Here is a 10,992-nt window from a genome sequence, read left to right on the forward strand (position 1 = left end):
GGGAGAAGTACAGGTTCCCACCAGGGAGCACCAAATAAATGCACAAAGCTGAGGGCACCACCTGTGGTGTACAGGCCCAAACCCAATGGCAAGGTGCAAACACATGCTCTATTTACCAGTGACTTGCAAATGTAGCTTCAAAAAAGAAAAGCTCCTTCATCTCACTAGGACCTTACAGGCTCCTTTTTCTCAGCAACAAACCATCAGTGCCTTCTGTTCTGGATTTCAAAAATAAAAGCTCCGTGCTGCAAAGGCTGCACCGTGTGAGGAGAGCCATCCAGCACAACAGGGTACACAGGAAAGGCTTCTGATGGCTTTGGGCCTGCACTGTGGTTTGGGGAACACACCATTAAAATCAGCTGCTCCTGAAGTGGCAGAAGGGCGGAAGTTGACAATAATAAACCACAAACACTTGTGCAGCCAGTTGAAAGCAGTGCCTTCTTCCTCCCCAGCATCACCAGATACAAAATTAGAAACAGTTCTGGCAGCATTTTGGCTGTTGCTCATGAAGCAGAAGCAAACAGACTTGCTAAAATTCAGCTGACATCTCTTGCACTACTCTTGGGTTCAACCACATGCAAATGCGTCAAGTGCAAGAAGTTCCTGCCCTGGCTGCAGCCACTGAGAAGCAATGGCTCAGCACTGAGGCTACTCTTTCACAAAAGCATAGATTTCTGCTAAAGGATGTCTACATCAGACCAGATATCATGAGACTTACAGAGGAGTTCCCAGAAGCAGCTGCTGTTGGCAGCAGACAACAGAGGATCAGCTTTGTGACCTCCTCTGGATCCTAACTAGCTGTGTGAGGAGTAAGATGCACTGAATAGGAGAGTGCTTTATCATTAGAAGTCCTCCAGGTCCATGCTGCACCTTCAGCAATACAACTTGCTGCCATTGTGGAGATAATCACATGAAATTCAATCAAAGAATTAGTAAAATATGGAAATCCACACCAGGAATCCTACTTCAGGCTTTCACACCAGCACAGCTACACAGCACTGCCACACAGATTCAGGGCCTTCCATTTCTGCACCATAATAGTAATATGACAGATAAACTTTTGAACTTCTCCACAGCAAACAACTATTCCAACTGAAAGAAGTCATGTTTCCCCTTCACTACCAAACAGAACAGACAGGAACAGCAGATTCTGAGGGATGCTTAAGGGAGAAAAACTAACCCAAAATTCCTTATAAGCAAAACCTCTGCCATGTGATGCAGCCTCAGGACAGACTCATGACTTGCCTAAACACACAGACTATCTCCTATAAAACACCACGTTAATCATTCTTCTAAAAGCATCTCTGCTCAGCACAGAATTTAGGATGACAAACTAGCAGCTAATCGCATCAAGCGTCACGCAACGCATTTTGAGGGAAAGGCTCAGAGCCTGCTTCCAGTTAGCATGACCTTATCTAGGATTTTAGAGATGCTCACGTAGATCTACCAAAAAAACCACACCAGCAACAGGATAATGAGAGACCAAGAAGTAAAGACAGAGATGACAAGACGGTGCCCAACAAATCTGATCCTGTATTATGAATTGCATGTGCAGGTTGACAGGAGTGAAGCTTTGAGCGCGTACACTTAGTATCATAGAATCCTTAGAGCTAGAAGGGACCTCTGAAGGTCATCCAGTCCAACTGCTCTGCAATGCACAGGGACAGCACAGCTAGGTCATGTTGCCCAGGGCCTGATCCAGCCTCACTCTGAAAGTCTCCAGAGACAGGGCATCCACCACCCCATTGGGCAGCCTGTTCTAAGTGCCTCACTACCCTCACTGTAAAAGACTTTTCCTTTATATCTAATCTAAATCCACCTTCTTCAAGCTCAAAACCATTTCCCCTTGCTCTGTCACAACAGAGCCTGCTAAAGAGTTGGTCCCCTTCTTTTCTGTAGCTCCTCTTTATGACAGTAGGCCGAAAAAACCTTAGATGCAGAAACAAAAAGTGGAAGAGATGATTCATATGGGCAACCAATGAAAAATAGTTATCACATACATGTCTGGCTGAAGAACAGCTTGGCAAGGTACGCCAAAGAGATCTTACTTCATGAAAGCAAAGGGGAGCACAAGGGCAATTCACCCAACTTGTTCCTGAATGAAATCATGTGAGACAAGCGAGGCACAGAAAGCTGAGGGATGGACATCCAATGGGCTCTTCAAAAGCAGACATCAATCCTCAGCTATCCATCGCAGCAGGGAAGTGGGGGCATGACCCCAAGTGCTCCATCCAGTCCGTGCCACTAATAACAGGGCTGCCTCCCCTCCACCTAACTACTGGGTGCTAAAGATGGTACAGAACCACCACATCAAGGTTTTGCATTATCATCCCACATCTCTACAGAGATTGCTACAATAAGGCATTATCCCTGGAGACGCCGTTCTCATAACCCCTCCCTCCTTTGTGCTCACTCAGCAATAAGGCCATGCACACAGCTGACCAAACCAGCCCTCTTCTCTCCCAGTACTTACACAGCTGATGTACAGGAAAATGACACAAATGCCAGTTCCCAGCAATTCTAGCACAGCCGTATCTCTTTAAAGATGAACTTTCAGCCTGCAGCAAATCATTCTTTTTAAGGTAGGGGTCAATTTAGTCTCTAAGATCCTGTTTGAGATGGTACCAGCCCTAAGGACGCATCTGTGCTCTGCATAAGAAAGCTTATCACTGCATGGGGTGCAGAGAAGCATATGAACCAACAATACCACACAGGACATTACTCCAGATCAAGAGGAGGACTCTGAAAATTCAGGGCATATTTCCAGCACTGCCAGAACCAATCTAAACCTCTTTGAAGAAAGCAAGATCCTACAGTATTTGTTTTCTAAGTTGACGGCTGCTGAAGAAACTCTATGACCCAGGGCAATAATCCAAATCAAAGGAACACTTCCAAAATACAGCTCCAGCCTGAAAAAGTTTGTTGAACTCCTGAAATTTGTACCACCACACTGAATAAAATTTGAAGGTTACTGAGAGTCCGTGCAAGAAAATCTGATTTCAGAAAGGGTGTTCCTGAAAACGTGGCCTACATTTCAACCACTCTTAGAAGTGGACTGTGAACACATAAATAAATACACATTCCTGAGGAATAATTATATTCAAGCTTTCACCGTAATATTTAAAATACATCTGAAGACCAGATGAGCTTTGTAACTGTGGTTCTAGTCTTAAGAATGTCAAAGAAGACTAAAATACTGTACCTAAAGAGCACGAGCATGCAAAGAGCTCTTTGCAGATACCCAGACATGCACGTGGAATTTAATGTCCCATCCAAGCTGCTCTGGGATAAAGCAAGTAAGAGCTGGTCAAAGGAGCCCCAGTGTCCTACAAAGCTTCTGCAGGAACACAGACTCCCAGCCACACTAACTGATGTGCAGGACAGACATCTCCAAAATCAGCACTTTCTGCACAGAATTATTTACCTTAGTGTTATCAGTGTTAAGATAACAACATGTCAGTACTGCAGAATCACAGAGTACCTCAAGTTGGAAAGGACCCATAACAACCACCATAGGAGTCCATCTCCTGTGTGAACAGGAACTGCAATTTCTTTCTGAACAATGGTCAGAATAACCATGCACACCTCCTTCCCTCTTCCGTGTTCCAAGCACTACTTACGGTTGTGTGATGAGAGACGCTGCCTCCAATATTAAGGTTTTTGAGAAGCTGGGGAGACCCTCCATACTGCCCTGAGATCTGCTTCCTGACTTCAGCCGCCACGGTTCTGAAATGAGACACGGACAACATTACCACTGTAAAAGAATGACAGTGAAGACAACGAATCAAACGTGCTATACTCTGCTGCTGGAATAAAACCAAGCTCTTAGCATGCTAGCTGGAACAGGAATGGCGCTGTCTGGTGAGAATAAACCATGTATATTAAACTCCTGGAGAACCGCAAAATTCCAGCAAGGCTACAAGTACATTTTTTTTCCTTTTGTGAACTGCTCTTCAGTGCACATACGTGGCAATAGAATACATGACATATGTACAAACTTGTTCCCAGCAGGCTCTTTCCAGTTCCTACCATGGAAAGATCTTCTCCAGAGCTCTCCACATCCCACAGCATCCCAGGTTTGGTCACACATCCTCCCCTGTGCTCTGCTCTCTCAGCTCTTGCCTACTTTTGGTTTTTGCAGCCATGGCAATGAGGACGGGCAGCCATTCTCTGTCCAGCAGCCAGCCCCTCCAACAGCCCACCCCCGGGGCAGAAAAGCCATCCCACATAGGGTGGGCTGAAATCACACAAGGGAAACAACCAGCTGGGTCACAACAAAAGCATCTCCCCCTTTTCAAAGAAGGAAGGCAGCAGTAGGACCATGACACATTACTGTGGTGCAAGGGCTGCTAAAACCCTGCACATAAAGATGGTTAAAACTTTCCTGAGCCTCAGGCTGCTCCTGATTTAGGGCAGGGGTGAAGGCACATGGAAGCAACTGATGCTGGTGTTAGAGAAGGAAACTGAATGGGAACTGACTGGGACAACCAAGCCTACCATGAAGAGCAGATGTTTCCTCATGCTGGACGACGGCAGTGAGATTAGCCAGAGGAAGCATTATTTTGTCTGTTAAAAACGTAGATTTCAGAAGGAAAAAAAACCAAAAAGTTTTATTTATCGTGGTTACAAGAAGCCATTTGCTTCGTGTTTGCCTTTATCTGCAGGGGACTATGTTTTCACTTCTGGAGGGTGGCTTCTGAAAGCAGGGCAAACAGCTTCTGCTGGGGATGGACAGCACTCAGGGTGTCAGACTGCCCTCAGAATAACCATCTTCTCCATCCAACCATGCACATACAAAACAAAGCACACATGCTGCCAGTATCTACAGGAAAAATTGAATGTATTAAGATGGCTGTTCGGCATGGAAAACATAAAGCATCTGCAGCTGATGGGATTTAAAAGCTTGCCCAGGGTTGTAGACAACTTCTGCTTTAAGCCTCATCTCTAACTCCACACATATTCTGTGCAGAATGGCAGATCAGAGCCTGCATTTGGCCATGCAACGCAACACCAGAAAAACTAAACATCTTTCCCCGCTTCATGAGAAGTGCACTGCTCCCAGGTGGAAAGCACAGCCAGAAGATGAAACTCAGCCTCTGCTGGGAGGCCGCTGGAAGCCACAGGCATCCAGCACAGCACTCAGCACAGCTCCTTCTGGTTACAGCAGCTCTCCACGAGCCCAGTGTGTGGCTGGTGCCCCATGCTCTGAGATCAGCTCCAGGGAGACTCCTGGTCCTTTTTTCCAGGTGATGGCTCTGTGTTGGTGTGAGCGTGGCTGTAGTTGGGATGAGCTGGCTGCATGCAGACCTCAGGTCCCCTACAGGCCTCCGCAGGATCTCCTACAACTTGCTCCATGCCTGCAGTCTGGTGTACAGACCTACCTGGCTTCTGTACCACAGCATTCACAAACACAGTGAACCACTACTGGAAAGCATCATGCTTCGGATGCTACATGATAACCCCAAACATTATTTCTATTCCCACCAGAATCTAAGCTTCCTTAGATAAGAAAATACACTGCACCAAACATAACCAGAAAAAAGAAATAAATCTCAAAATAGTATCCAAATTCTGCCCCTTTAACAGCTACCTTATATTCATCACGTCACCTGGGATCCTTAGACAAACCTTTCAGTTAATTGCAGCTCATAGCCTCATGAAGCCCAGGATCTCTTTGTTTAAAGTGCATCTTTTCCAGCCTTTTCCCTTCTGACCTCCTTCACTGGTTAATTATTGTTGTGTGCATGTGGTTTACACAGAAAGAAACAGACAAAGGAGAGGGAAAAAAAAAAATCCCCTTGGAATTGGCTTCTAAAGCAAAACACAGCTGGTCATTTTCTAAGCGCTCGGAGCTGCAAACGGAATGCAGCCATTTGTTTGTACTTCCATCTTTCTTTATTACACACAAAAATACATTTTTGCTTTTATAGGGCTGATGCTACCAAAATGAAAAACCATTCCTTTTTGGTTTTAACTTAAGAAGCACACTGGAAATACCAATTCTTCCCAAGGAAGGGCTTGTGGAGACCTCAGAAGGAACTTCATACCCTTTTTGTGCTGGGTTATGTCAATTAAGGTTATAAACTCTTCTCCTTCTCAGAAGAGCCGGCTCAGGATACAGCCCGGCCCGTCTACATCATATGCTGCATTAACACTTAGGGATGTAACAAGTAACAGAAATGGAACTGGCAATCTTTGCCCAAAATGGAGCTTAACAAAGGGTTTCTATTCCTATTACTGCTAGTACAATCTAGTTTAGCACCAAGCTACTCAGCACCACGCAGTAAGAGCTGCCATTTTGGGGTTCTCCATACAAATACTCAATTTTTCTTGCATGCATTTCATAGGAGATGTCTCACTTTTTCCATACAGTTTGAGGAAGCCTCTTTTCCACAGCCTGCCCCATTTTGAGAGAGCACCGCAAAATGTTTGATTCACCCCTCATGCTCATTACAAAATTATTAATCCTGTCTGCAATTTGTGTCTCAAACACAGGTCTCTACATTCAGTGAGCATTTGCCTCTTGAGAAAGGCAGCCTGGTCCAGCAAAGCGTCTGCACCAATCCATGGCAAAGACTTGGGCTGGAATTCCCAAAGCTGAATGGCACGAGCTAGTTTTCTGTCTTGGGCTGCAGGCGAGACAAGCTGTCCACGTGTGCCCCTCCTGTCCAACAGGACAGCACCATCCACGCTTGCTCCATGGCATGAGTCAGTGGGTACGTGGTACAGCAGACAAGGAGCCCAAGTAAGCAGGCACGCCCTGACCACCACCTTCCTGCAAAACCTCAGGTCCCACTTCCTCCCTTTGAGTGAAACGGGTTTGATTTACAACCCCCTGCTGAGGAAATACTCAGCCTGATCCCAACCACTGCAGGATAAGCGTGGGCTCTTAACACGGAAGATGAACAATGTGTTCCCTTCTTCTTTACCATCAATTAAAGCAGCAAACACCATGGAATGCTACCTGGGGTGCTCTTCTGACAGCATCTGAGTGCTAAGGCGGAAAGGGTCACCCCTGGCTGAGCTCCCAACATACCTGCCTGTGAAAATCACCACAGGGCTGGACCTTTCAGGAGAGAACAAAGGCACGTCTCACACTGAGGAAGAACAAGGAAGCCTTGGACAAAGTAAGCTGAGCTGTAGGGACGAGCTGTTCTCTTCTTGCTTTCACAGAGCAGTCAGGGATTCCCATACGCTTCTTGGAGCACTGCTGGCTCCAGCACGAGACATCCACAGGGCAGGCAGCACGACTTTTGGAGAGGAGGAAAAAGCTGCACTAAAGCTTGTGTTAAAAATACTTCCATCTATCTGTGAGAGCATTTTGACAATGCAAAAGGCATCTGAACACGAGAAGAAACTCCCTGAATACCTTCCTGCAGCCACATTTCTGATGCTGGTGGGAGCCAGTGACAGCTTTGCTATCACTTTCAGTGGGCGCAGGCTTCACGCCAGCTCTGTTTACCCCTAGGCAGGGTAAAGGTGTTTGTCAGTCTCCCTGGAACATTGTTCAGGCAACGCAAAGGGGCTTCAAATGAACACCAACACAAATGGAGTTTTTCCACCAGTAAAAACCAAACTTGGAGAGCGTGAGGTTGAAATGCACAGGAAAACAGAGGGCAAGGAAGGGGCATTATTCCAGGCCAGAAGAATCCTGTTCAGCTGCAGAATTCAGAAAGGACACAACTCATCCAAGCACCTTCCAAATGGTGATGGTCCCACTGAAGCAGCAAGATGGCTTAAGGACAATGAGAGGGCACAGACCAAGGCTTGTAGGAAAGGCTATGTTCATCTGCCCAAACATGTATGCTGCACGATGTTTATGGAGCATTTCTTCCATCTTCTTTATTTGAATTCTGACCAAATCTGCAGAACTTTTCCACCGTTTACCCCTGGAAAGATGGGCTGTGTGATACAACACACTTCAGCAGCTGGGACTACGAGCTCAGTACTGAGCTTCAGAGTACAGGGCCTCCACATCCCATTTCTCTGCCAAACAACAACATACCCTGAAAATATATGGGGATACTTCAACAGGAAAAATGCAATGCTCAGAGTTGAAGGGGTGAGCATGCGGCAGGAACCCCAGGGGGGCCAGATGCAGCACTGGGACTGTAGGCTCAGCCCCTGCTGGGAGAGGACTGGCAGTTCAGAGTTCCTCAATTGTTACTATGTTCCTCAATATATTACTGACATCTGTTTGGCTTTTATTGAGAGGTCTTAACACGTGCATTTACCTCTGCCAGCATGCATCTCAGCTTTACCAACTCTTTTCTAGTCCCTCAAGCACCATATAAGCTGAACAGAGGCACTGAACAGAAACACAACTCTTCGTTTACACAGAGATGGAAGAAACACTACAGCACTGGCACAGAGAGCCCAGAGACGTGATGGATGCCCCAACCCTGCACGCACCCAACGTCAGGGAAGGGGCTCTGAGCACCTATGGAGCTATGGGTGTCCCTGTTTGTTGCAGGAGAATGGAACCAGGTGGCTTTTAAAGCCCTTTTCCAACTCAAATGATTCTATGATTCTGTGAGCACTGTACAAGCGACTACAGAAGTAGTATGATGCTACAGAAGGATGATTCAATAGTTACATAGAAAAATGATTAACAGTGTATTTTCAATTAAAAATTAACCATTTCAGATATCATTTACCACACTCTAATACGTTTAGCTCAAGAGTTTCTTCTGCTAAGGTCAAGAATTAGTAAGTGCATGTGATGGCCAAAGTTCAAGCTAAAATCTGCTGAAGCTTGAAGCCTTCCAGTAGAAAAGCAGTATAACCTGGTCAGAAAGACATCTTCCAGCAGGCCAGATTTTTCTGAAACTGCTGCAGCAGCCATTGAGAAGTGCCCACATGAGTATTTAAATGCTCCAATAGTGATAAACAGACTCCACGGGGCACAGGAGTTCTGTGCCTATCTTTGAGGTGTACCGCAGTGGTTGAAGAAAGCATGATAAATCAGTTCTGCAAAGACCACATCCGTGGTTTTTCTAAGAAAAAGAAGAGACAGTGTGGTTTTTTTTTTTCCTTCCTCCCACTACTGCAACAAGCAGCTTAGAAACTTCTATCTCTTTGCTAGGTAAGCCTTAAAGAAATTCACATTTACGGATCTGAACTACACCCCAACTGAATTACACACAAATGGCCAAACCAAGAGCAGTGTGACCACTTCCTGTGTGTGAATAAGACAAATGGTATGTGTACCTCAACGAGCAAGCCAAACCGGAGGGCAGAGTGTGAATATGGGATGGATCTATTCTTCTTTAAACAATGCAGCCGGGGAGGGCTTCCAGCAGCCATCAAGACAGCTCGTGGGACTTCCGGATGCTGTTTGTTGTGACCAAATCCCTCAGCCTCTGAAACTCCAAGTTGCAGAGCAGCATATTGTGTTGGTGTGAGAAGGGCTACAGCTCAGTGCGAGCACCTCTGGGTACACATCTCTGCCCACAGGTTTTTGGTTCACACGCACTGGGTGTGCTGCCCATGAATTACAAACCTGAAGGCAACACTCCAACATGGGAAATCCCAGGCAGAAAGGCAGCAGTCATGTAAATAAGGATATCCTCCAGGACCAGGACTTGGAGATCACAGAATCATTAAGATTCAAAAAAACATCTAAGATCACTGAGTCACTGTGCCCAGTGCCACATCCCTCACTGCCATGTCCCCATGGTTCTGACACACCACCAGGGATGGTGATCCCACCACTCCATGGGCAGCCCATGCCAGTGCCCGACTGCTCTTTCAGGGCAGAATCTTTCCTAACATCCAACCTAACGCACAGCAGTTCTGTTCCAAGCTGATGCCATTGCACGCTACCCAGTGCTTTAGCAAGCACAGCATGCAAGAACATCCAACTCCACAAATGAACCTGGCACATTGAAAAGACTGCCTCTACTTGCATAAAATGCCACCACTGGGTTGGCATGAAAACACATCGAGTGCATTAGATCAAAAGGTACAAAGATGGCACAGCTGCAACCCGTGCCGTAGCACCCTGTGAGATGAATACTAGAACCACCAAAGTGCACCTATCTTGGTGGGTAAAATCTATCTACCGTGCCAAACTGGTGGCTGGCAGAGGCAGAAGGTGCACCAGCAGCACTGACCCATCCTAGGGCCATTTTATGGAACTTCCCGTCACGCTGCTGAGCTTCTTTGGTCCCACTTCTACTATTTGTCCCCCATGTGATGATTTCTATGGCTAAAGCCCGGCAGCACAGCATTCCGGAGACGCTGAGCCCTGGCAGAGCGCTGAGAGGAGCGACGTCGGGGTGGGACCGCTGCCGCCCCAGTCCTACACAGCCCTTTCCATCAATTCCCTTCCTGGCGGCCTTTCTCCACCATGGGATCAGACACAGCTCCCATACTCGCCACTTTACCACGCACACACGACCCAGCCTTCGCTCCTGCTCTCAGCCCCACCGGCCGGGGCTGGGGAGGCGTCCGCTGAGAACTGCCAACAGAACCGCGAATCCCGTCAGACCCTGAAGGGGCTCGGGAAGGCACGGGGAGATTTTCCATAAATATTCCTTCGTTACTAAAGAAGTAAACAACGCACACAACGCCGCGATGCGGAGCCCGAGGCCGCCGGCCCCCCGCCCGCGCACACAAAGGGCCGTACCGGCGGGCCGGGCCCATTGTGCAGGCAGAGCGAGCTGCTGCGGCGGGCGGCTCGGTCCCGCTGCCCTTCTCAAACGGCTCCATTCGGTTTATCCCCCAGGGAAGCGGCACCGCGCGCACGCCGCCTCCACCACGCCTTTGTCGGGGGAACCGCGGCCCCCAGCGCGGCCCCGCAGCCGGCCCTGCCCCGCCCCGCACACCCCGCCGGGCCCCGCCGAGCGGCCCCGGAGCCGGGACGCCGGGCCGACCCCGATGGGCGCGGCGCAGCGCGGCGGTGCGGCCCCGCGCAGGGCCCCCGCGGGGGCCGCGCGGCGGGCCAGGGCCCCCCCCAGGGACGCGCTGGGGGCCGCGGTTCCCCCGACA

General features: G+C 48.1%; 1 protein-coding gene across 2 annotated transcripts in view; it reads right to left on the minus strand.

The window, feature by feature from the left end:
* DOCK7 (dedicator of cytokinesis 7) overlaps positions 1-3,725 on the minus strand; it is an 81,590-nt gene extending 77,865 nt beyond the window's left edge. For both annotated transcript variants that reach the window (XM_042819475.1, XM_042819474.1), the window contains exon 1: positions 3,621-3,725. The gene's annotated coding sequence lies outside the window, so the exon portion shown is untranslated. The remainder of the gene's footprint in view (positions 1-3,620) is intronic.
* Positions 3,726-10,992: the final 7,267 nt, after the last annotated feature.

This window comes from Centrocercus urophasianus, unplaced genomic scaffold (genome assembly GCF_019232065.1).
Source record: "Centrocercus urophasianus isolate 14NV4802_14NV808 unplaced genomic scaffold, USGS_Curo_1.0 seq_18, whole genome shotgun sequence".
NCBI lineage: Eukaryota > Metazoa > Chordata > Aves > Galliformes > Phasianidae > Centrocercus > Centrocercus urophasianus.